We start from the raw sequence: 27600 nt of genomic DNA on the forward strand, positions 1-27600 counted from the left end.
GCATATATGCCCAGTTAGACTTTCATCTTAAAAAATTGTTTTAAAAAAATGGAGAACCAAGATGTCTCAAACTTACAAGTGGATTGTATTCCAAAAATCTATAAATTGTCTTTATTTTCTCATAGACATATTGTTAAAAAAAAAAAAGTAAATTAGGTCCCAAGCCAGTCTTGGAAAAAATCTCTTTAGCATAACTTAAGTACCATACATTTGTAATGAAAAATAGTAGAAAGTAATATTGTTAAAATAGTAATTAAATAAAAATTTAAAAATAAAGATTGAATATTTTATTTATCTTGAGTTCTGGTGCTTAATGGGGCTTGTAGGTAATGGAGTGATGTAGAGTACTGGACCTGGAGTCAGGGAGACTCATCTTACTGAGCTCAAATTTGACTTACTAGCTGTGTGATCCTGGACAGGACATTTGACCTTGTTTGCCTCAGTTTCCTAATCTATAAAATGAACTGGAGAAGGAAAAGGCAAACCACTTAAAAAAAAACCCAAATGGTGTCATAAAGAGTTGGAGATGACTGAATGAACAACAGCAACTATTTGGTGCTTAATGATGTACAGGTAAAAGGAGCATTCTATAGAGATTTAGAAGGGGACAGACATCTGGATGCTTTCTAGGACTTTTGAGTTTAATGACATAGGTTCTTTATTAATGACACCGGTCCATTTTACTTGTCTTTTGCTTTGTGTAGCTATGTGACTTAGTACTATTATGTTTATCAGCCATGACTAGGGTCACTTTGAGCCAAAAATGTTTAAAAAGAAGAAATTTTCTCAATGTAACTGGGTAAATGTAGAAAGAGCAAAAGAAAAGGGATATTTTAGTTATAATGGTAAATAGCTTTTATATGTCACTTAAACATTTGCAATGTTTTATATACAGTATATATAAAATTTCATTTGATCCTCAACAATCCTGGGAAGTAGATGGCATTATCTCCATTTCATAGATGAGGAAACTGAGGCTGAGAGAGGTTATAATTGACTTGTCTAGGGTCACACAGCTTGTTAAGTGTCTGAGACAAGATTTGAATTGGAAGTCTTCTTGACTCCAAGTCTTATGCTCTCTTTAAGGTGCTATTTAGCTGCTTCAAGCTATTTATGAGTGAATAATTTTGTAAGAGATCAATTAACTAAACTTTGCAACATAGAAAAAATGGAGTGAAAGGACTATGTACCATCTTTCAAAGGGGAAATAAGAGAGGTGGCAAGGAATGTTAGGGTTAGGCAGTTCCCAGTGCCAGTGATCTGGTTGTGTTCTCAGCCTAGTAGCTAGAGAAGTAGGGCAAGGTGTGGTTTTAGGATTGGTAGGAGAGGCATCATGCCAATATAGCTAGGACACTGGCAGTCAGATATTCATAACTCAGATTATCTTTATCAGGTTTTGGTGGTGTGATTTTTATAATACAATATTATATTTACTTGTGTATTTGCCTCATGTTTTTTCTCCACTGTACTTGGAAAAGAAAATCAAATGAAATATTTTTTCCTGAATTATCCTGTCCCTGCTCTTCATCCTTAAAGCAATATCTGTTTTAAAATTTTTTCCTATTTTTAAATTATGAACTTAGTAAACGTTGGCAAACATGATTTCAATACATGAAATGTTAAAAAGATTACATATGAAACTAAACTTTGGTTATCAATAGTTTTTTCCCCATTATGTACCCTTTTTTGGGGGGCAGGGTGGGTATAATTCAGATTTGACATAATTGTTTCAATACTTCATTTTTTGTCTGTCTCTTCTGAACTTCCTTCTGTTCTCTTCTGTTTATTTTTTTGTGATTCATTTATGTTCTTTTCTTCCTTTTTAGTATCATTATCACTATTTCCCCCCAAACTCCCTCTCAATAAAAAAGATTAAAGCCTTCCCTTGTAAAAAAATATGTATAATCTCACAAAACAAATTCACACATTGTCTGAAAATGTGTCTCATTTTGTGCTTCTAGTCTGTCACGTTTCTGTTAGGAGATGGGAAGCATGATTCATCATCATCCTTCTGGAGTCATGATTGGTCGGTCATTATGTTGATCATAGAATTTAAGTCTTTCACAATTGTTTTCCATTACAATGTTATAGTCATTATATAAATTGTTCGACTGTTCAATTTTCATTTTGCCTTAATTCATGCAAAACCTTCTCAAAGTCTCTGATTCTGCCCTTTTTTGTCAAAGTAGTATTTCATTGTATTTACTTGGCATAAGTTGTTGAGCCATCCCCAGTTAATGAGCATCCACTTTGGTTCTGATACTTTGCTACCACAAAAGGTGCTGCCATAAGTTTTGTACATATGAGGTTTTTCCTTCTTTCATTGCTCTCTTCAAGGTATAAGCCCAGTCATTGTATTGCTGTGTCAAAGGGTGTGTACAGTTTGGTAACTTTTTTGGGTATCTTTCCATTGTTTTCAAAATGGTTGTACCACTTCAGAGATCAATCAAAAGCATTAATTTACAGTGCCTTCACACAGTCTCTATTAACAAATGTCATTTCCTTTTTTGTCTTCTTTGTCAATTTGATAATTGTGAGATGGGATCTCAGAGTTGTTTAATTTGTGTATTTATTTTTAGCATTTTCAAGCATTTTTTCACATGGTAGTTTCTCGTCTATTATTAAAGAATTGTCTCTTCATATCCTTTGATCATTTATCTATTGTGGAATGACTCTTGTTGGTAATTTTTTCCCCTGAATTTTCTGTATATCTTTGGGTTAAAGGAACAACCAACTTCCTAACTAGCAGCTGCAGGAGAGGAGTGATTGTCAGTACCCATTCCTTTCAATTATTTATTTAAACTTTTAAAAATTGAATGATGTATAAACAAATTAGATAATGTATGTAAAATACTTTGCAAACCTTAAAGTCCATATAAATGTTAGTTATTATTATTGTTAATTAAATTAATCAAATTTGCTCCTACAGGAGAAATAAGAGGTTTCTGATTAATTTTTCTCCTCATTAAAAAAAAATTGGAATCAACTAATGTGAAAACTTCCATTTATGCAGCAGAATGGAGAGCATTGTACATCAAACTGTGCATCTTTGATATGTGTAGCTTGCTTTTTTTCTTTTTAAGTATATAATTAATTCAACTTGCTAGTTTCAGAGTTGTCCTGCTTGTTTTGGATTCCTTGTAACCTTTTTTAGGCATTTCAAAAACATGTTTCATTGACCCTTTCCTCTCCTCTCCCCCTTCTCTTTCCCTTTTCCGTAATCTTGGAAAAAAACCTATTAAAATAACATATATTTAAGCAAAACAATGCCTATATTGTCTTATTTGAAAATATATCTCTTTCTGTAACTTGAGTCCTTTATCTCTCTCTCAGGAGGTGGATATAATGCATTAGCCCACTGGGAATCTAGGTGATCATTGTATTGATCATTACCCCTTTCTTTTATCCCTTCTCAGCTGCCTCACACTATTCATTTTCTTCTTTTCATATCTTTGGCCTTCTTTTCCTGGTTTGGAGGCATGTTTCTTATCCTCATATTTCACAAATTAATATGTATAAATCTTAGCTGGAGACATTGCTTAAGGAAAGAAGAAGTATTGAATTTTAAATTTCAATTAATTGCCTCCAATTGCTTTGTAACTTGAGTTCTTTAGTAGGCAAGTCTGCCAGAGTCTAAAAGGTGGATAAATGTTGTTGAAATTAATGAGTTTGTATAATTTTCCTTAACGTCTTTAAAGATAGCAAAAGAAAGAAATTGATATTAGTAAATAGGATTTTTATAATAGCTTGGCTTTACCTTCAAAAGATAACTAACTATATATTGGTTATCTGATAGACAGTTTTTAAAGATGCTTTGAATTGTGATTAGGTCATATTTACTAGCAATTTGAGCACATTTGATAGAATGTGATATAATTTATGGTATATAATTGTGTCATCTTTGATTACCTAGATACAAATGTGCTTCTATAGAGCAATTATATTACAGCAACACAAAATGAATCCTCAGATCATCTTTGTAGTGCATAATGTGAAAAGAATTCTAGAAATGATTGAGATAAATTTAGCTGAGGGAGAGGGGATTAGCTAGTCTAGTAGTTTGGGGGATAGAATATTAGAGTTTGGGAGTCACCTAATTCAACTGATAGGATTTAAGACCCTTTCTATCCTTTTTTTTTTTTTTTTGCCAGAAAGGCCTTGGTGAGGCAGGCTCCCTTTCATACAGTGTGAGAGATAAAAGGTAGCACTAGAGTTATTAGTCTTTTTGGGGGAGGTGGGTCAAGGCAGTCGGATTATTCTGAGGAGAGCCAAGAAAAAGGCAGTTCAGTGTCTGGAAAGGATAGAGGGAAGGTAAAACCCTTGTGGGAGGGCCAGGGCTAGGGCAGGTTGAAGGTTTCTTTATAGGTAGGAGGAAGAGACTGAACTAGTTGTTCTCTAAAGCTGTCCATAACCTGGGCTTCCTCTTCCTCACTACTCAGCCAGCATCTGTTAAATTTTTGCTATCTAAATATCTTGAATTGGGGCAAAGCCTTGAGTGTCAGACTCCAGTTATAGCTCTGCTTAACTGAATTGGTCAGTTGGAGAAAGAAATGAGAACCCTGGAATTTAAAATACTTGTGTTCCATAGAACAATTTGACATTTTCATGTAGTAGTTTTCTGTTCCTGGTGGCAAAAGTTTTGGTTTACGTACTTGAGAAACGGAATTTATTGTAGAAGACAAGAATGATGCTGTAGGTTTCTTATTAGCATTAGTCACTCACTTGCAAGATCTCTATTTTTCTGATTCCTGCCTCTTGTCCTTTCCTTCTATCAAAATATTCTTGTGTTGTACAAGCAATCGACTGACACTAGGTAAAGATTTTAGTAGTCCTTCCTCCAGCTTCTTTCTTTTTAATTCTCCAAGTGTTTTTAGTTGTTTTATGCTTTTGGCTTACTTTCCATTTCTATATGACTAATTGTATGGTTATTTTTTTCAAATGGTATAGATATGTTCTAACTTCTCTTTGTTCCTCATTATAGATCTGTGACCATCCATCCCTCTGTCTCTCACTCTTACCCATGAAGTTGAGACTGCACATTTTAGGATGATGATTTTAAAGATTTTTTAGGAAAGACAAGTATTTGTTTAATTCTGTAGTTTATTGTTCTTTGGAAAATCAAAAGGAGTAGGTTGTGATTTTAGTTTGTTCCTCCTGTGTGTTGGATTTTGCTGCTTCCTTTTGGGTCAGTAGCTGCATTCAGTCTGTGCTAAGTGATCCTAAGTACAATGGATCCCTGTTGCACTATCAGAGTACTGTCTATATAGCTGGTTTTTATTCTTTTTTTCCCCCAAGAATCATTTTTGGTAGCAGATTATATGTTAAGGTTCCCTGTTGAGTTTTGATAAATAATACCTCTTCTTCTGCCCTAATACCAGTGTTTCTTTCCTTTTATGTTTATTTAGACGTGTTGCAGTTTTTCCCCTTTTGTCAACACTAGGATAAGGAAGTCGAGTCCCGAGTTCCAGTTCAACTTTGCCACTAACAACAGCAAAAATAATAGCTCACATATCACTTTATTTTGCACAGAGTCTCCTTAACAATTCTGAGAATTGGATAGAGTAAGTTATTACTTTCACTTTCACAGATGCAGAAATTAAGTTGCAGAGAGGTTATAACTTGTTCAAGGTTACACAGTTAGCAGATGTAGGAGGAAGAGATAGGTCTTTGACTCCTTACCCAATGCTCTCTTCACTAGACTGTGATCCAAACTAGGACTTTTATTCTAGTTATCTGGGTGACCATTTTGTGACTGCAGGCCATTTAAATGTTTGGGTTTTCCTATTTGCTTAACTGTAAAATTAGGAAGATAGAACATATCTGCCTCACCTAATTTTAAAACACTTCTTCTGGCTCTAAAAATTCTATGATTTTACTTTCAATTCTGAGTGTTTTTCTTTTCTGTCTCTTACTTTTCTTTGACTTCTATCTTGGACTCTGAGACCAGGAACATTTTTTAACTTTAAAGACTCCTAAATGAATCAGTTGACAAGCATTTATTACAGCCGTACCTATGTGCTATGCACTGAGTATGGAGATATGTTTAGAAATAAGTACATATTAAAAAAAATGTAAAATACATATGGGTGGTAAGGAAAGGAAAGCAAGAGGACCTGAAGGAAACAGGCAAGACTTCATGTAGAAAGTGGTACTTGAACATCAGGGCCAGTGCAAAGGCATGGAAACAGGAGATTGGAATATCATGTGTGAGGAAGAGAGACATGACCCACTTAAATAGGGAAGAGGAAGAGAGTAGTTGAGAAAGAGGCTGGAAAGATAGATTGTGAAGGGTTTTTTTTTTTCATTTTATAAATATATTTTGCTTTTACCAATTACATGTAATAACACATTTTCACAATTTTTTTTAAAGTCATATGATCCAAATTATCTCCTCCCCCTACTCCACAAGCTGGCAAGCAATTCAGTGTGGGTTATACATGTATTATTATATGAAACATTTCCATATTGTTCATTTTTGTACGAAGATAGTTGCATAAAAACAAAACTCAAATAAAATTAAGTGAAAAATCACATGCTTTGATCTGCATTCTGACTTCAACAGTTCTTTCTCTGGAGATGGATAGCACTCTTTGTCATAAGTCCCTCAGAATTGTCCTGGATTGCTGATAGGGAAGTCTTTCACAGCTAACCATTCCACAATATTGCTGATACTGTGTATAATGTTCTCCTGGTTCTGCTTATTTTACATTGCATCATTTCATGTAGGTCTTTCCAGCTCTTTCTGAAATCATCCTGTTCTTCATTTCTTATAGCACAGCAGTGTTCCACCACTATCATATACCACAGTTTGTTGAGCAATTCCCCAATTGATGGACATCCCTTTAATGTCCAATTCTTTGCTACCACAAAAAGAGCAGCTATAAATATTTTTGTACAAGTAGATCCCATCCCCTTTTTGTTATCTCTTTGGGATACAGACCTAGTAGTGATATTACTGGATCAAAGGGTATATACATTCTTTTATAGCCCTTTGGGCATAGTTCCAAATTGCTCTAAAAAATGACTGCCTCAGTTCACAACTTCACCAGCAATGAATTAGTGTCCCAGTTTTGCTGCATCCCCTCTAAAATTTATCACTTTCCTTTTCTCTAATATTGGCCAATCTAATAGGTGTGACGTGGTACCTCAAAATTGTTTTAATTTGCATTTTTCTAATCAAGAGTGATTTAGAATATTTTTTATGTGATTATTGATATCTTTGATTTCTTCATCTGAAATCTGCTTATTCATATCTTTTGACCATTTTTAAATTGGGGAATAATTTGTATTCTTATAATAAAATCTTTTTCCAGTTTATTGTTTCCCTTTTAATCTTGGTTACATTAGTTTTGTTTGTACAAACCCTTTTTAATTTAGCATGGTCATAAGTATTCATTTTACATCTTGTAATGTCTCCGTCTCTTGCTTGGTTATAAATTCTTCCCTTCTGCATAGATCTGACAGGTAAACTTCTGTGTTCCCCTAATTTACTTATAATATCACCCTTTATATCTAATTCATATACCCATTTTGACTGTATCTTGGTGTAGAGTGTGAGATATTGGTCTGTACCTAATTTTTTTTTTTAAACCCTTACCTTCCGTCTTGGAGTCAATACTGTGTATTGGCTCCAAGGCAGAAGAGTGGTAAGGGTAGGCAATGGGGGTCAAGTGACTTGCCCAGGGTCACACAGCTGGGAAGTGTCTGAGGCCAGATTTGAACCTAGAACCTCCCGTCTCTAGGACTGGCTCTCAATCCACTGAGCTACCCAGCTGCCCCCGTCTGTACCTAATTTTTGCCATACTTTTTTTCCAATTTTCCCAGCAGTTTTTGTCAGATAGATTACTAAATTGCTGAGGTCATTTACCCCTAATCTGTTCCATTGATCTACCCTTCTATTTTGTAGCCAGTACCAGATTGTTTTTTATTCATTTAATTTTTTTTGGATGTGTTTAATTAATTTGGAATATTTTTCCATGGTTACATGATTCATGTTCTTTCCTTCCCCTCCTTCTTCCCCCCTCCCAGAGCTGACCAGCAATTCCACTGGATTTTACATGTATCATTGTTCAAAACCTATTTCCATATTATTAATATTTGCAATAGAGTCATCATTTAGAGTCTTTATCCCCAGTCATATCCCCATTGAATCATGTGATCAAGCAAATGTTTTTCTTCTCCGTTTCTGCTTCCACAGTTCTTTCTCTGGATGTGGATAGTGTGCTTTCTCATAAGTCCCTCAGAATTGTCCTCCATCATTGCATTGCTGCTCGTAGAGAATTTCATTACGTTAGATTGTGCCACAGTATATCCATCTCTGTGTACAATGTTCTCCTTGTTCTGCTCCTTTCACTCTGCATCGATTCCTGAAGGTCGTTCTGGTTCCCATGGTATTCCTTTAGTTCATTATTCCTTTCAGCACAATAGTATTCCATCACTATCAGATACCATAATTTGTTCAGCCATTCCCCAATCAAAGGGCATCCCCTCATTTTCCAATTTTTTTGCCACCACAAGGAGCGTGGCTATAAATATTTTTGTGCAAGTATTTTTCCTTATTTTCTCTTTGGGGTATAAACCCAGCAGTGGTATGGCTGGATCAAAGGGCAGGCAGTCTATTAAAACTCTTTGGTCATAGTTCCAAATTGCCATCCAGAATGACTAGATCAATTCACAATTCCACCAGCAATGCCCCAATTTTGCCACCTCTCCTCCAACATTTATTACTTTCCTTTGCTGTCATATTAGCCAATCTGTTAGGTGTGAGGTGGTACCTCAGATTTGCTTTGATTTGCATTTCTCTAATTATGAGAGATTTATAACACTTTTTCATGTGCTTATTAATAGTTTTGATTTCTTCATTTGAAAAATGTCTATTCATGTCCTTTGCCCATTTATCAATTGGGGAATGGCTTGATTTTTTTGTGCAATTGTTTTAGCTCCTTATAAATTTGAGAAATTAGACCTTTGTCAGAGGTTTTTGTTATAAAGATTTTTTCCCAATTTGTTCTTTCCCTTATAATTTTGGTTGCATTGGTTTTGTTGTACAAACCCTTTTTAATTTAACATAATAGAAATTACTCATTTTACATTTTGTAATATTCTCTGTCTCTTGCTTGGTTTTAAATTCTTTCCTTTCCCATAGATCTGACAGGTATACTATTCTTTGTTCACCTAATTTTCCTTCTTTATATTTTAAGTCATTTACCCATTCTGAATTTATCTTGGTATAGGGTATGAGATGTTGACCTAAACCTAATCTCTCCCATACTGTTTTCCAATTTGCCCAGCAGTTTTTGTCAAACAGTTAAGTTCTTTTCCCAAAAGCTGGGGTCTTTGGATTCATTGTATACTATCTTGCCGAGGACATTTACCCCAAGTCTATATCATTGATCCTCCCTTCTGTCTCTTAGCCAGTACCAGATTGTTTTGATGATTACTGCTTTATATAGTACAGTTTGTGATCTGGTACTGCTAGTCCACCATATTTCATATTTTAAAAAAGTAAATAATTTCTTTGCTATTCTTGATCTTTTGTTCATCCCAGATAAATTTTGTTGTTATTTTTTCTAGTTCTATAAAATAGTTTTTTGGTGGTTTGATTGGTATAGCACTGAATAAGTAAATTAAGTTGGATAGGATTGCATTTTTATTATGTTAGTTCAACATACCCATGAACAATTAATGTTTTTCCAGTTATTTAGATCTAATTTTATTTGTGTGAAAATTGTTTTGTATTTTTGTTCATATATTTCTTGCATTTGTCTTGGCAAATAGATTCCTAACTATTTTATATTATCTGGAGTGATTTTAAATGGAATTTCTCTTTCTAACTCTTGCTGCTGGATTTTTGTTGGAAATATATAGAAATGCTGGTGATTTATGTAGATTTATTTGGATCCTGCAACTTTGCCAAAAGTTATTAATTATTTCAATGAGTTTTTTAGCTGATTCTCTAGGATTCTCTAAGTATGCCATCATATCATTTGCAAAGCTTGATAGTTTAGTTTCCTCATTGCCTACTTTAACTCCATCAATTTCTTTTTCTTATTGCTAATGTTAACATTTCTGGTACAATATTAAACAATGGTGGTGATAGTGAGCATCTTGCTTTACTCCTGATCTTATTGGGAAGGCTTCTAAACAATTTTTCCCCATTGCAGATGATACTTGATGATGGTTTTAGTTAAATATTCATTAGTTTAAGGAAAGACTTATTCCTATGCTCCCTAGTGTTTTTTTTTTAACCCTTACCTTCCATCTTTGTTCAATTATACTGATAATTTCCCTAATATTAAACCAGCCTTGTATTCCTAGTGTAAATCCTATGTGGTCATATTCAATGACTTGTGATATATTACTGTAGTCTCTTTGCTATTATTTTATTTTGAGTCGTTGGGAATTTTATTGAATACAGGAGTGATGTATTCAGATCTGTGCTTAGGGGAAATCATTTGGGCTGTGTGGAGTATGGATTGGAATGGTGAGAAATGAGGCAGGGAGACTTTCTAGGAGGTGACTTCAGTAGTACAGGTGAGAAGGCCTCAACTAAGTTGATGATTGTGTGAGTAGAAAGAAAGTTAGCTGTGAGGGATGTTTTGGAGTTAGAACAAAATTTGGCAACTCATTGGATATTTAGGATGAGAGTGAGGAATTAAAGATACTGCTAAGATGAAAAAACCTGGAAAACTGTAACAGTTGAAGTGTCCTCAACAGAAATAGGAATGTCTGTTAGAAAAAAGGGTTTTGGGGGCAAGATATTTGGGTATGTCTGTTAGTTAATTAATTTTGAAGTGTTTAATAGGTAGTTAATAATGTAGAACTGGAACTTAGTAGAGATTAGAATTATGATTTATATTTAAGAAGCACGATATAATTGATGAACCAGGAAAGGAGACTGAAAGGAGACTTACTGGTCATGTAAGAGAACCAAGAGAGAGTAGAAGAACCAGGACAAAAGCCCAGAGAGGAGAGAGCATCCAAGATGGGAAGATCATCAACAATAATGCATTAGGTAGGTATGGAAGGGTGACAACTGAGAAAACTGTAAGTTTTGGCCACTAAGATCACTGGCCTAGACATAAAGAAGCTCAATAATAACAAATCTGATAGATAAGGGAAAAAAATTACCTTTTAGATTTGTGGACAGAGAAAGAAGTTCATGACCAAACAAGGGATAACATAGATAATAGAAGATAAAAAGAACAATTTTGATTTTAAAATATTAACATTTTTGCACAAATAAAATCAGTGCAGGTAAAATTAGGGAGGAAGCAGGTAATGGTTGAAAAAACCCTTCATAGAAAGTTTCTCTAAAAGCTGGAAAGAAAGATCAGCCGCAACTGATGCAGAGCGAAATAAGCAGAACTGGGAGAGAACATTGTACACAGTAAAAGCAATATTGGACGATGATTTTTCTGAAAACTTGGCTATTCTCAACAGTGCATTGATCCAGGATAATCCTGAAAGACTTATGATGGGGAATGCCTCCAGAGAAAGAACTGTTAGAGTTGTCTTTCACATCAGTGTATTTATGGTTTTATTTTGAGATTCTGGTATGCATAAGTGTACAATAATGACCAATATGGAAGTGTGTTTTGCATGACAATAAAAAGTGAAAAAAAGTTTCTCTCATAAGAGCCTCTCATTTTTAAGGCATAAGGAACTGATTCAAGTTTATGAGTAAGAATTGTACCTCAATTGATAAATGAACCAAGAATATGAATAGGCAGTTTTTAAAGGAATAAGTACAAATTATCAGTAGTCATGAAAAATGCTCTAAGTCACTAGTAGTTAGAGAAATACAAATTAAAGTAACCCTGGGGTTCCATTTCATACCCATTAGATTGGTAAAGTTGAGAAAAAAAAACAAAATGATGTGTTGGAAGAGCTGTGGTACATTATGGCACTGTTGGTGGAGCTCACCTCAGTCTTTGGACTTCAAAGCCATATGAGGGTACACGGTAGATGAAAATACACAGAGACAATTGTCATTCTCAGTCACTGAGAGACTACTACCAGACCGGTGGAGCTGAGAATTGCCCTAGCCATTCTGGAAAGCAATTTGGAATTATGTCCCCAAAGTTACTAAACTGTGAATACCCTTTGATTCAGCTTTACTACTATTAGGAAAAGGACCCATATGCATAGAAATATTTATAGCAGCTGTCTTTTGTGGTGGTGAAGAACTAGAAACTAAGGGAGGACTCAACTTTTGGGGAATGACTAAAACACATTGTGGCAAATGAACATAATGAATAACTTTTGTGCCTTAAGAAATGGTTAAAGGGATAGTTTCAGATAAACCTCAGGAGATTTTATAAACTGATGCAGAGTGAAGTGAGCAGAACAAGGAGAATAATTTATACAATAACATTAAGACAACTTTGAAAGCCTTAAAAATTAATGAATAGTGACTAGTCACAATTCTAGAGGACCTTTGATGAAACATGCTGCCTGTCTTCAAACAGAGAAGACTCAAGAGGCATCTATTTTTTCAGTGGGGCCAATATAAGAGTTAGTTTTGTTTGCCTTCGTATATTTGTACAAGGGTTTTCTTCCCCCTTTAAATTGGGAGAGGAATAGTTGATCAGTTAGAATGGACCTGTAATTTAGGAAAACTCAAATTCAAGTTAGACCGTAGACTCTTATTTGCTGTGTGATCCTGGGAAAGTGGCCCAGGATAATCATAACACCTATATCCTAGGACTTTTGTGAAGATCAAATTGAAGTTGTAATATTTGTAAAGCACTTTGTAAGCATTAAAATTCTTTATAAAGGTTAGTGAATATTAATTGAAAATAATTAAATTTTTAAAGAATTTAATTGGTAACTTTCGAAAGAACAATTTGAGTTAGGGATGAGGTCAGCAGCCAAATTCCAAAAGGTTGAGGAGCTACTGAGAGAAGTGGAACCAATAAGTGTAAATCATAGTTTGGCTGTGAATTGATTTTTTTAAACCCATACCTTCCATCTTAGAATCAATATTGTGTATTAGTTTTAAGGCAGAAGAATGGGGGTTAAATGACTTGCCCAGGGTCCCATAGCTATAGGAAGTATCTGAGGTCATATTTGAACCCAGGACTTCCCATCTCTGAACCTGACTCTCAATCCACTAAGCCACCCAGCTGTCCCCTGAATTGATTTTTGTAAGGCAAGCTTACTGTAAGAAGCTTTGGGGGCGGGGGGGAAGGGAACCAACAGCTTAAAGAAAGTTTTTAGGAGAATCAGCTATGCAAAATTATTCAAAGAACATTTAAGGATGAAGTTGGAACCAGGTTAACAAAAGGCAGAAATGGTCTGCAAAGATTTTTATAACAAACTCTTTTCAGTTTTAAGAAGTGGAACATTTTGGATTCTAATAACATAGTCTTTAATATATTTATAGAAATGGAAATGGCGCTGAAGACAAGATGGGAAAAGCAGATAGAAGGAACCAAGTAGAGACAAAGACTGATGTGATTTTGCTTGTATTAAGAGGTTGATTCTCAAGATATTTGTAGAAAAGTGGAAATAACAAGGTGCGGAAAAATCTTAGATTTTTACTACCAAAAAAAGTAAACTGAGAGAATATTAATAAGTATAGAACCCATATGTTGACTTATTATATACCTACTTTCCCTACCTATATAACATTTTAATGAAAATAATCTCATATCCAGGGCATCCTTGATGAATGTATTTGAAAGGAATAGGTAGATTTTTTCAAGTTGTAGTCCACAGCTGACCATATCTTTCTGTCCCCAAGATGATTGAAAGATGTGAAAATACAAGATACCATTGTATTTGTTTGTTAACTGTAGAGAAACTTTGAAAGCCTTAAAAATTGAACAGTGCTGTCTTAAATACTCTTTTCTAACAAATTCTGTCCCATAAGAGATATGTTAAAATTATGCAGATTCTTGCAAGGTTAAGACAACAAAAGAAACCTTGTTTGGTGACCCTTTGATCATTAATATCTAGCAAGGCTTAAAACAGGAAGAAACATGCTTACCAAAGTTGTTCATCACTCTTGTGAAGCAGATTCAATACTGAATCCAAACCAAAAAGAGGAATTCCTTATGGATGATGAGGTCATCCAAATGTTCCTGTTTAGAGTTAATATTGAATTGATTCTATTAAGCTGTGGAAATTGCAGATCTCTTAAATGAGATCCATAATCACTTACACTAATTTGACCTAACTAGCCACATAGGAAAAACCAAATGAATAAAGCATGAATGTTATCCAGACTTTGAAGTCATTGCAAATGGGCAATGAGTTGATCCCAGAACTGGAGTAGAAGAATAGCCAAGACTGCTTTAGAAAAATTGCAAAATTCTTTTAATAACTCAAGTGTTTCTCTGAGACAAAAGTTCAAAAGTTTTTAAAATACCATTTATCTTTCTATATCGGGAATGAATTTAGGGAACACCATAATCAGAGAAGCAACTGAAATAGATAATCATTTAGAGGCAGTTGGAGAGACTAGTCATGAGCAGACAAATAAGGACATAGATGTGATATAAAAGATGTAATTAAGGAAAAGGATAATAACAAAATTAGTCATGGGGGTAACCAATGAAAACCTGTGAACTTTATTGATACTCTGGATCCTCCTTTTAGTATCAGGAGAACTAGAGAGAGGCCTCCAGTACATTTGGTAGACCTCTTCTAGAGAATGTGAGGGAGGGAGGACATTGAATAAGAATCTCATAGGATAGGCAAATTTTAGGGAATGCCTAAATATTTAAGGTGAAATTAGTGAATTTGCAGAAGAAATGTTATTTAGAGTCCCAAACCACTGTAAATTTTGTATTATTGACTTCAGTTACTAAAGCTTTAATTGAGCCTGAGATTCTTCTGGGAGGTTGGGGGATGTAATCCCATATCAAGAGAGCTTTTAAGAAACCTAATGCATATGGTTTGGCATGAACTCAAGGTCCCTTTTAGCCCTCTCATTTTAAAATTTAGTTTTCCTCAGAAAACATGTTATAACAGTTACTTCACAACTCCTCTAATTCAAACCATGGAGAAGAGAGCTAGGTGACAGAAATGTGAAGACTCTTTTTGTGGTGGGGAAGTCAAAAGACTGACAACTAGTTGGTTCCAGACTATAAGTAATGCATAATGGAAAAGAGGTTTTATAGATCTTATAAGTGCCTCATTTCTTCACCTGTGTATAGATTTCCTTCCTGCGTATGCAATACCAAACTGCTGTTGTACTGTCATTTGAGCTGGGTTTTTGACTATTTGTGACATTTGGAGTTTCGTGGTAGAAATCCTGGAGTAGATTGCCATTTCCTTCTCCTGCTCATTTTACTGGTTAAGAAACGGAGGCAAACAGGATTAAGTGACTTTCCCAGAGTCATATGGCTAGTAAGTATCTGAGGCCAGATTTGAATTCAGGTTTTTAGTTCCTTTGCTCTATTCACTGTGCTACTTTAGCTGCACCAGACTGATATAAAAGCTATTACTAATATTTCTCCTGATTCGTTAATGAATCATATAAAACAGTCACTTTATTTTAAACTGGTTTTCTTAAGTGCACACTTTTCACTTTCTTTTTTGAATATTATGAATCCATAAGCTTTAAATGGCAGTTTAATTTATTTGTCATTTATTGCGATATATTATTCATGACAAGTCATTAGGCATTTATTTATTTATATACCTGACACTGTGCTAGGTGCTTTGGATACAAAGAAAAATAGTCTCTCTTCTCAAGGAGTTCACAGTTGGGGGGGGGGGGATAAAACCAAGTATAGATAATATATATAGGATAAGTTGGAAACAATCTTAGAAGGAAGGCACTTGGAGCATGAAGAGGACAATAAAAAGCTTTCTTAATAGAGGGTGGGATTTTTGCTTGAGACTTGGAGGGTGCCAGGGAGTCAAGAGAAGAGGAAGAGTCAGTCAGAGAATTCTAGGAATAAGAACTGGTGTTGATTGGTCTTTCAACTTTTGGAGAAGTTTCTTGACTGATAGTAAATGAGACAAAAAGAGAATTAAGTCATTTGAGGACTGGTATAATTGCAGATGATTGTTTCTGTGTGCATATAATTTTGACCATTTTGATTACCTTTTCAAAATTTTTAATTTTGGCTGTGGAATTTAGAGTTATTGGGACCAAAAAAATAGGTTTGTATAGAAATTTCTCCGAATTACTTCCTTATATTCTTTAAATTATCTCTAATTCCACCCAATAATTTACTGCCTTAGATTAAAAAAAAAAACCAATAAAAATGGACTTTTATATAAGGACTAATTGAACAACATAAAGATTTCCCTTTTTTGTTTGTTGGCTTCAAATTTTAACTTTTTTTTTTTAAATTCATTTAATTGGTCAATTTAGTACATTTTTCCTTGGTTACAAGAATCATATTCTTTCCCTCCCCTCCCCTCACTCCTTCCCATAGTTAATGCGCAATTCCACTGGGTATTACAAATGTCCTTGATCAGAAACTATTTCCATGTTGTTGATATTTGCACTAGGATGATCATTTAAGGTCTATATCCCCAATCTTATCCCCCTCAACCCATGTGATCAAGCAGTTGTTTTTCTTCTGTGTTTCTGCTCCCACAGTTTTTCCTCTGAATGTGGATAGTGTTCTTTCTTGTAGATCCTTCCAAATTGTTCAGGATCACTACATTGTCACTATTGGAGAAGTCCATTACATTTGATTGTACCACAGTGTATCAGTCTCTGTGTACAGTGTTCTCCTGGTTCTGCTCCTTTCACTCTGCATCAATTCCTGGAGGTCATTCCAGTCCCCAGGAATTCCTCCACTTTATTATTCCTTTGAGCACAATAGTATTCCATCACCAACATATACCACAATTTGTTCAGCCATTCCCCAATTGAAGGGCATCCCCTCATTTTCCAATTTTTTGCTACCACAAAGAGCTAGGCTATGAATATTTTTGTATGAGTCTTTTTATTTATTATCTCTTTGGGCATAGTTCCAAATTGCCCTCCTCTTTCTTTTTAAAAAATATTTTCTTTCTCCAATTACATGTAAAAACAACTTTTTACATTCTTTAAAAAATTTTTTTAAGTTACAAATTCTCTCCCGCTCTCTTCTCCCCCCTTTTCTCAATTCTAATCCTAATGGAGAGAATTTTCAGGCACTTAACTATCACAAAACCTCTAATGGTAGCTTGTTAGTTGATGTTATCTCCTGTTTACTTCTTACCCTTTAGATTTGCTGTACTTGGAAAACACCTGCTGGTGTTTGAGCTTTGTTAGGTAGCAGAGCTGAATCTTTGTTTGGAAGAAAGTAGATTAAGAAACCTGAGGGAAGAAGGTGGGGGGAGGGGGAGGGATTTAAGAAATTTCTATATGCTTTCAATGAATGGATTATCCAATTAGAAAGCTTTTCTAGACTTGACCTTTTTGCCCTAAAGTAACCCAGCATTTCATTATGTATTTCATTGAGGATTTGGAACTCTGCCAGAAAGAACCAGGGTCCTATGTGAAGGGAATATTGGGGAGGGCTGGGAGTATGTGTGAAGCTCATAGTCCACAAAGTGCTACTTCATAGGCCAATTCCAAAAATAACTTGTAGGAAGGCAAGAAGGGAGGGAGTATAGTTGCTCTTTTGAGTAAGACTTGTGGTTCATTTTTATGACAGTCTGACATTATTAAAAAACATGTCCACAGTAATGCCTCTTTAAATTTGGCTTTGGTAGACACAGCAGACTTTGAACAACTGTTTGATTTTTGTCTTTATATTTGTAGCGCTGAACCTATCGCTTGGTAAATAGTAGGTGTTTAATAAAAATTTGTTGGTTTGGTAAGTCTTATTGTCTCTCATGGTAGATGGAAAGAATTAGAAGTGTTTTCTGTTTTTGTTTAGCTGTTTTTCAAGTCATATTTGACTCTTTGTGACCCTTTTTGTTGGCAAAGATACTGGAGTGGTTTGCCATTTCCTTCTGTAGCTCATTTTATAGATAAAAAAACTTAAGTAAAAGGGTAGAGTGACTTGCCCAGGATCACACAACTAACATGTGTTTTCTAGTGCTCGATCCACTGGGCCACCTAGCTATTTATCTTCTATCTTCTAGGAGGGGAAAAAATTGGGCAATTAGCTTTTGCCTTAGTTTAGCTGGGTCTTCATTTGTACTAATTTTGTAAATGTGATAAAAGCTAGTGATTTGTTTAGGCCAGTGAAAGATAGAACCTTAGACCAGATAAATACATTATCATAACTCTTTTGAGTGTGAGCTTTAGATTGAGCTCATGACCTATGTTGAAGGGTGAGATGGTATAGTTCAGAGAATCCTAGAAGGCTTAAGTAAAACCCTAATGACAATGAATTTAGAGCTATAGTGTTAAATGAGGAAAAATATAGCAAAATAGACAAAAAATAATTAGCAAACCAGCAAGTTTGAATAGAAGCAACATATTAACTTGAATCACTTGACAGAATGAGATTGTGTAAGGGAACATAGTTGGCTTTAGGTAGTATTTGTTGGAATGTTGAGACTGACTTAGGAAGAGGATTTGCCATCTTCTTTACTGATGGTGCATATTACAAGATTCATAATTTGAGGAGAAACTTTCCACAGCCTTTCTTTGATCTTTTATGAGGTAATCTTTTGTAATATGCATATATAGAGTGGGGAGAAAGGAAAAATTGGGGAAAGTAGACCTGAGACATGTGGCAATTCTAAGAAGTAGAGTCTTAACTAGCCAGGTTGGAGAACAGAAAGGTGCTTTTTGAGGCTGGAAGAATAATATGGGCTGAGGGCAAAGTGGTAGGAAATAATTAACTCTAGAGCAATGATGGCAAACCTTTTAGAGACAGAGTGCCAATCCCTACCCCACCCCACACCCTAGACCAAGTTCTATGTTAGCCTCCACCAGAGACTGAGTGCTGTGTCATTTCCCCTGCCCCCAGAGGAGAGGGAGGAAGCAGTCCCATTGGGCTGCTGGGCAGAGGGGTTGGTGATAAAAGGTGTGTGTATGGGTAGGGGTAGAAGAGTGGCCTGAGCATCCCATTCCCCTTCAGCTCTGCTGCCTGTGAGCTGCTCATCTTACGCCCTGTGCACTCCCTTTGGGCTGCTGGGCAGAGGGGTGGGGGTATGTGAAATAATGTCTCAGGTCAGGAGGAGGGGAGCAGCTCCACTTGAGGTCCTCTGCCTTTCTAGTAATGAACTTAGGGGACGGTTAGGGTGGAGGGCAGCCACATACTCACAAAAAGTGCTCTGCATGTCATCATTGGCATCATTGCCATAGGTTTGCCATCACTGCTCTTGAGCAGTGATTCTATTAAGCTTTAAGTTGGGGGCTAAAATCTTCTAGGATGAATAGACATCAACTAGAATATTCAGTGTTTTATTCATTCACTTAAATGGTTTGTTAAATTTATTGTGCTCAATGTATAGAATGGGGGGAGATTTAATACTAAATAAGCTAATGCTTTTGTAGAACTTAACAACTACATCAACTATATGAAGAGGCACAGGCTGAAGAAATAGGAAATAGTGGGAAGGACAGTACTTCCTAAAGGTCTCAGACCAGGGGATTATAAGCAGCAATTAACATTTAAGAGGTAGTTAACATTTCAGTTGAGTATTAATATTATTTGAAGACTAAAGATGATTTTCTTTCTAAGGACACTTGATCAAGGATTACAGAAAGATATCTTTACTCAAGACTTGAAAAGTAGGGGTGGAGAATGTGTTGAAGAAAGTGAAGACAAGTGATGGCTGGAAGGCTGATTCATGGTAGTATAGGACTATTAATATTGTTTGGGAATCATAACAAATTAAATCGACTAATTCTAATCAGTACAATAAGTAGGCCAAGCCTTTAAACTCATTACTTTCTTGGCAAAAATGTAGCTGTACTTCAGTGAAGGGTTGTGGAAAGAGGGAGACGAATTCAAACCTTGACTTTAAGAGAACATACTCTCTTGTCTCTAGTTGGAGGTAGCATAATGAAAAGGAGGGAGAGAGAAAGAGAATTAAAAAAAGAGAGGCAAGAGAGAGAGATGGGGAAGAAAAGGAAGGGGGAGAGAGAGACAGTGACAGAGAGGGATAAAGACCGACAGAGAGTCTATGAAGACAGAGATAAGGGGGAGAGTAATGTAGGTTCTGTTTTGTTTCAGGTCCTGGTATATGTAGACTTTTTACTTCCTGGTTCTATCTTATTTCTAGGGTACTGTGGTTTTTACTATGTTGTATTAGAGAAGATTAGGTTTACTTTTAACACAATTTAACAAGTATTTTTGAATTGCTACAGGGGAGATAATATAATAACAGAGGGGTAAGAGCAGTGGACCTGGAGTCAAGATCTGGGTTTTAGTACTGCTCTGCCACTTATCACTTTCTTGTGTGTGCCTGGATAAGTCACTTAACGTTTCTGGGCTTTTTTCCTTATTTGTAAAAATGAAAAAATGGATTAGACTAGACAATTTCTAGGTAACACTGAGGAAGTCACTCTAAGCATAGGTTCTTCTCCCATCCTAAGTCTTTCCTCCTTTCACTCCTATACCTCAGTTCCTGATTGGAAAGATCCCTTTTCTTACTGTTCAAATACTACCATATAAATTTTAACCCCAAGCAGACTTAATTCCCTGAGTCCATTACTTACTTTCTGCTCAAAAACAGGGTGTACAATTTCTGGGGAAGTTTCCTGTGATGTATTTTCAACTCTGCTGCCATTGGAGAGGGAATTATAATGTGAGATGTAAACACTTTGGTAAAATAAGTATTTGGGAGCTGTGATTCACTGTTAGTTATTGGCTGCTGTCCTAGAACTGATTTTATGGTCTCAGTAGTTGTGGCTAAGTCTCAACCTTTTTGTTATGCAGCTAACTGAGGGGCTCTCCTGTGTGCTGCTGTGCAGGCTCGACCAAATGATCAGTTAAACATTTTGGCAAACTGGAATATCCCTGGGGAAAAGCTAACATACTTCCCTAGTTTTGTGCTGTAAAATATGTTCTGGGGAAAATGGTTTGTTGCTTATATAATTAGTAGTTCTTAAGAGGGAGAGACTGAACAAAATATGTGGAGAAATAGCCTGGTCATTTTTAGCATTGAGATGTGTATACATTTTGGGATGGTCAGGTGATTCTAAATGGAGAGCTGAGAGAGACCTTATAGGCTAACTAGTCCAACTTACTCTCCTTTCAGTTCTTTCCTCTAGAGCTTTTATTAATTTTAATCTCTTGCTTCAGTTCCATATTTACATAATTCTTATGGAAAATCTGTTTTTTCCTTTGAGTTAGCTTGCAGTTGTTAATGGAGTTACTTTATTTTTTTTAAGGGATCTTTCCAGAGCTAGAGTAATTTTTTTTTTTATCCTAGTTGGAGTGTTCTTCTGTTTTTTCACCTCTTCAGCTTTAGTTTCTTATTTGGGGCTTTGTGCCCTGCTGCACCTTTGTTTGGGGTGGTTGGTCCTGCTCAGTCTTCACCTCAGCCCCAGTGTTGACCTTCATGTTCCAGAGCTAGGCCTCTTAGATCTTCAAGGTTTTCTATGGTCCCTGGCATCTCATACTAAGTTCTAGGGAGCTTGGTGCCCCTGGGTTCAAATCCTGCATCTGCCACTACTTGTGTGACCGTGAGCAAGTTTCTTAATCTGTAAAATGAAAGAATTGGATTAGATGATCTTTAAGATTCCCTTCCAGCTCTAAGTCTATGAAAGCTGTATATGTAGAAATAAGTAGTAAAACTTATAAACTAGTCAAAATGGATGGACTGTTGGAGTTAGAGGGGCCTTTGAGCTAATGGATAGAGAACTAACTTTGAAACTAGGAAGATCTAAGTTCACATGTTGACTCTTGATGTATATGGACTGGGCAGATCTTTAAATCTTTCAGTGCTGAGGGTATCTGTCTGCGTAGGTAGAAGTTCCTCACCAGTAGCTTCCAACTCCAGTGATATCAGAGGTCCCTATGCCCTATTAAATAATTTGTAATAGAAATTAAGGAAAAAGTCAATGTGGTTTAGGATAGGAAGCTATGAGCTCCATGATGAAGGTGGGCACTTTCTGACTATGTGATCTTGGGCAAGTCATTTAACGTCATTGCACCTTAGTTTTCTTATCTGTAAAGGGAAGGGATTAGACTTGATGGCTTTAGTGTCTTTCAGCCTTTAAACTGTGACCCAGAAATCCTAGGAATGCAATTCAGAAAACAAAGCTCTCATTAACATTTCTTCCCTTGTTAGGCAATCTCAGAAGTTATACTGGAAAAGACTGCATGAACAAAGCTTTCAAGTTAATTTGATAAGTTTTGCATTCATCCCCTTCTTTTTAATCACACCATGACGGTCCTAGTTCAGGCCCTTATTGTCACCCTTTGCCTGGGCTGTTTCAGTAACCTCCTAATTGGTTTCTCCTCACTCCTGAAGTGCAAACTGACCATGTGACTTCTGTTCAAGCCCCTTTGGTGGCTTCCACTGCTTTTAAGTCAAATTATGAATGTCTTTGGTCTTTGACTATCTGGCTCCAGTTTTTCTAGGCTGATTGCACATTAAATCTCCACATCACATACTGTACCTGAATTGGCCTGCTTGCTGTTCCCAGTCTATGACATTCTATCTTCTGCCTCTTTGTACTTACCCCTTCCTCCCATGCTTTTCCTTTTTGATTCTACTTCTTGGAATCCATAGCTTCCTTTAAGTATTCATTTAGGTGCTACCTCCTTTGAGAGATCTTTCTTGATTTTTCTTGGTTAGTCTCTACCCCCATCACTGTTTGTTTTTTTTATATGTCCTTTATCTATGAACTTGTCTCCCTCTAAAACAAGATAAGCTCCTTTAAGGTATATCTTAAGAATGTAGATCTTCACTTGTGACAGACTTTGGAGGCTAGCTAATTCAGCTCTCTCATTTTACTCATGTGGAAACTGAGGATGTGGGAAATTAAGTGATTTTGCAAGATCATGCATTTAGTGATCATCAGAGAAGGATCTGAATCAAATTTAGTTCTCTTTTCACTGTACCCCATGGGCAGTCAGTTCACTTTTAATTTTGTATTCTCTGAGCTCAGGAGAATACCTTGGTTGGTGCATATAGTTGCTTAATAAATTCTTGTTGATTGATAGTGGCCTGCATTGACCATCCAGAGGAAAACTGTGTGAATATAATGAACAGGGTAAAGTCTTCAACTGGAGCTTAACCCTTACAAAACATTGGAAGAAGCATAATGGGAAAACTTTATAAACATAATGTGGAAAAGTCTTTCAAACAGAGCTTAACCCTTACTAAATGTGGACAGCTGGTTTTGGAGTTGAAGGACATGAGTTTAAACATTGGCACTGTCACTTGACTTGCCTGATTTTGTGGCATTAGGCAAATCACTTAATCTTTCTAGGTATCATTTCTTTCTCTGTAATATGAAGAATATGAATTAGATAATCTAATGTCTGTTTTAGCTCTATGAATTGTTTTGGACTTTTTTTTTTAAACAATGAGTGAGCAGAAAAGACTTTCAAGGTGGAAATTTAATATTATATGTGAAATGATTTTTTTTAATGTGGTATAATAAGACTGGCAAGAAAACTTAAAGTGGTTGAATGTTGATTCATCATCAAACTAATAAATTGCACTTAAATGAACACATTCAAGTAATTGATTCCTGGTTTTACTTTTAAAATATTTTACAAAGGCCACATGAACTTTTTCCTCTTAAAAAAAAGACAACTTTCATTATTCACAGTTAATTTTCTAAAAAGCTTTCTCTTTCCTGTTTGTTAAAGCACATTTTGTTCCAAAGCATCATACTTGTTTAATGGGGTAGTTTTTATGTGTTAGGATAGTTTTTATGTGTTAAGATACCCTTTCAAAACAATAGTAAAGCAACTTTACCTGACACTCATATCTTGACTGGATCAGGATTGATTTATTAAGGATATCTGCTTCTTGTAGGTAATCTTACTGTCTTCAGATGTTATGAATATCTTTTATAACATGTGAATATTGTGCTAAAATTCCTCCCTCCTTCTTATACTGGTTTTGGTTTTGGAGGACCCAAGTTCCAACCCAAGTATTACTTTGCAGTATGCCAACTATATGACCTTGGCAAGTCACTGATATAATTGAGCGTTGTTTTCCTAATCTGTCAAGTTAGATAATTCCTTCCAATTGTAAATCCTGCTGGCATGCACAATGTTAATATACTTTACAAAGACATTTTTTTCTCTGTGGAATACCCAAGTTTCTTTAACATTAAGCAGAATGTAAGGAAATGAATTAATGAAGTTGTTTTTAATGGATTATTACATTATATAATGAGTTGCCTGGTAGTAAAGTAGGCAAAAATAGTTTTTTGGGGTTAATTACCTAGTTATTTATTATGACTATCTTAGATGTAAGTTTCTTATAGATTATTAGAACTACAAGAACTCTAGATATTATTAAGCTTTAATCCCTCGTTTTGCAGATGAGATAAGCTGGAGAGGTGAACTGATTTGCTCAAAGCTTCACAGTGAGTTTTTGCTTACTATTTTAAATCATTTGAACCTTCAGTTTGAGTTTTTTTTTTCAGTTAGTAACCCCTTTTAGTTTTTTGAGGGGAGCTATCAGTTAGGGGTTAATTTCTAGTTTAATTCTTTGCCATGATAAGATTTAAAAAATATAGATGAAAAAGTGGATATCCTGAGCATCCTTGGTTTTTTAGTTATAGTAATATAGTTTAGATATATTTCCCAGGTTTCAGATATCATTGCAATGGGGTGGGTGGGGGAGTTACTTAAAGCTTTAAAGTTGCTAAGTATTAAAAAAAGTTAAGTAGAGTAACATTTGAGTGTTTCAGTCTAGTGAATTGACTTCAGGGGAGTGTTATTTCCTGTTAAGAAAACTTGAGTTCAAATCCTACCTTATACATTATGTGATCCTGAGTAATTGATTTAATATTCAACCTCTCTTTCTATTTGTAAAATGGGTATGTAAGAGCACCTCTGTTTGGGCTGTTGTAACAAATGATATATGTTGCTTTTCTAACTTGAAAGTCCTCAAAAATAAATTCAAATTTTAAAGTGTCTTTTTTTTTAAAGTGGGCTTTTGTAAGAATATTCCTTGACAAATGAAAATCTGTATAACAGTGGGTAAATTATGTGCTAAGTAAAAGTCTGATGAGATAATATGCCAAGTTATAGTGTTAATTCTTATTTGTGGCAGAGCTGATCAGGAGAAAAGAAATGTGACCTGGATTTAAAAACCATACCACTTCCAGTCAAACACATCTTTGAAGTGAATAGAGTAATACTGGACCAATCTTTAGTACTAGAGAGGCTTCTGGGATCAAGAGGAAGAGCTAAAATGAGAGTAAGGTGCAGCTCTTAAAACCTTCACGAAGAGGCCTTCACAAAATGGTAGAGAGATTGAGGTTTGTTTGTTGCCCTCCCTCCCTCCCTCCTTTTCTCCCTTCCTCCCTTCCTTCCTGTATGTGTATTTCTTTAGGATTGGGTTAGAATGGAAGTTCTCATTAAAAAATGTCATAAACACTTCAAATAATGAATTTCAAAAATCTCTTGGCTATTATATAACTGACAATTTCTTCTTGAGCTAGTCATGTTTGAGACTGAGCTGAAATAAATGTCTTGCTATGAGATTTGAACCTATTTTTTTCATGAAATTTGTGGAAATTCTTAATCCTACACTGTCACTGACAGGTTTATTTTGGTTCTACCTTGTCTTACACACAGCAATGTCACAGGAAGTTGTCAGTTAGCCAGAAGAACCATCGTTATCTTCTGATTGAGTTATAACAGATGTACTTTAGTAGTCAATGGCCTAATTTCCAAGCATGTTTGCTTCCCCTTTTAAAGAGTAATATTCAGGCACAGGATTAAACCTAGGCCAGCTCTTTGCCTGGTATGTATCCGTTACTGGTTTTACTGGTAAGCCATGCCAGAGGGATTGCTTACTTATTGAAAAAGAAACTAGGTCCTGAGGTTGCATTTCTGGTGTAAACATCCTGCCAGTTAATGTTTGAACTGGAGAGAGAATACTGCCAAGTAGAGAGATTCTGAAGCATCATTGCTTTAGAAACCTGAGCACTTCAACTTAAAAAGGGTAATGGATAATAATAAAGTCATTACATTGAATTCTTGCCTGGTTTAGAGGTATATTCTGATTTAATTAATGATTTGAGTATAATTACAGTCACTGATCTTCTGAGATTTGTTGCAGATTCATTTTAAACCCATAACTTATCTTAGAATTGATATTAAGTATCTCTTTGAAGGCAGAAGAGCAGTAAAGGTTAGGCAATCGGAGTTAAGGGACTTGCCCAGGGTCACAAAGCTAGAAAGTATTTAAGGCCAGATTTGAATACAGAATTGCCTCTCTACAGGCCTGGTCCTCTATCCACTAGCTGTCCCGGATTCTTTTAGTTTTAACTCTGAATTAATCATGTCAGGGGGAAGTATTTTAGTACTCTTTATTGTTTTCAATTGTTCACTTTTTTTCAGGTAATTTTTTGTCCAAGAGCACATAGGTAGTGTGAAGACTGTAGCCATGTCCTTATATCTTCAGGCCTTCAGTAGAAAATATGTGTGTGTGTGTGTGTGTGTGTGTGTGTGTGTATACAAAATTAGTATTGCAATTGAAAGTTTCTAAATGTATTCTTATGGGAAACTAGTAAAACTTTTTTTTTGATTTATCCTGAGCCCTAAGAATTTAATTTTCCACCTTCAGCAAAAGACTTTAAAATTTTAACTTATTAAACTTTTTTATGTGCTTCTGATGTGTGATCTTTCCATGTTACTCTAGCTTCTTTAGATTTTATTCAGTTGTTCCAAATCATTTCCAAATTGGTTTAGAGAATTAAAGTAATAGACAAATTATTTCCATAAGATTTTTGCCTGTGTGGGTGCCTCTCTGGAGAAATCCTTCTTATATTGACAGATTTGTTGATAAGGATGTAACTTTTCCCACACTCTCTGATTTATAAAATGAAGCTTTCATTTGGTAAGAAATAACAAATGGTTTAGAATGTTATTCAAAGTGACTGTGTTGGAGAAACAATTTTGCAGTTTAAATTGAAGAGGAATTACAGTTATAGCCATAATGTCTTGGCTTCCTAAATGTTTTCTTTTTATGTACTTGGTTCAGGCCATCTTAGTGTGTCAAGTTGTTAAATTGTCTGATTTTTACCTTTCTTTTGTTGAAATTAGACTGGAATCTGAACTAGTCAGTGAGGCCTTGGAGAATTGTTTAGAAGCCCACTTGGAGAGGGATGTTTGTCTAAGGAAAAGTTAGCTGTTTTATGATAAAGAAAGATTCAGCTTTCTAAGTGTTATTTGTGTTTTAAAGTTAAATAAGTATCTAAGGAAGATTTTAGTAAATCCAGCAACTTTAGTGTTAAGCACCGGGATATGAAGAAAGGCAAAACTCTCAAGGAACTCACAGTCTAATGCATGGGATAACTTGCATACAACTATGTGCACACAATATATGTTCAGGATAAATTGGGAGTAGTCTCATAGGAAAGTTACTAGCATTAAATAGGATTAGGAGTGACTTTTTGCAGAAGATGGAATTTTGGTTGAGACTTGAAGGAAGCCAGGAAGCAGAGCTGAGGAGAGGGAGAGAATTCCAGTTATGGGGGACAGTCAGTGCAAATGTCTGGAGATAGAGTGTCTTGTATGAAGAGCAAGGAGTAGTAAG

The 27600-nt window shown here is 35.5% G+C and overlaps 1 protein-coding gene across 7 annotated transcripts in view; it reads left to right on the plus strand.

Annotated features, from left to right (window-relative positions):
* The window catches only part of SIK3 (SIK family kinase 3), a 301246-nt gene that overhangs the window by 13923 nt on the left and 259723 nt on the right, over positions 1-27600 (plus strand). Inside the window, exons 1-3 of one of the 7 annotated variants that reach the window (XM_056794355.1) lie at positions 13194-13520; positions 24371-24415; positions 25108-25315. The exons of 5 other annotated variants lie outside the window; for them this stretch is intronic. The gene's annotated coding sequence lies outside the window, so the exon portion shown is untranslated. Of the gene's footprint in view, positions 1-13193; positions 13521-24370; positions 24416-25107; positions 25316-27600 lie in introns of those variants that run through there. One more of the 7 variants, XM_056794357.1, reaches the window with a different exon arrangement.

This window comes from Monodelphis domestica, chromosome 4 (assembly GCF_027887165.1).
Source record: "Monodelphis domestica isolate mMonDom1 chromosome 4, mMonDom1.pri, whole genome shotgun sequence".
NCBI classification, from domain to species: domain Eukaryota; kingdom Metazoa; phylum Chordata; class Mammalia; order Didelphimorphia; family Didelphidae; genus Monodelphis; species Monodelphis domestica.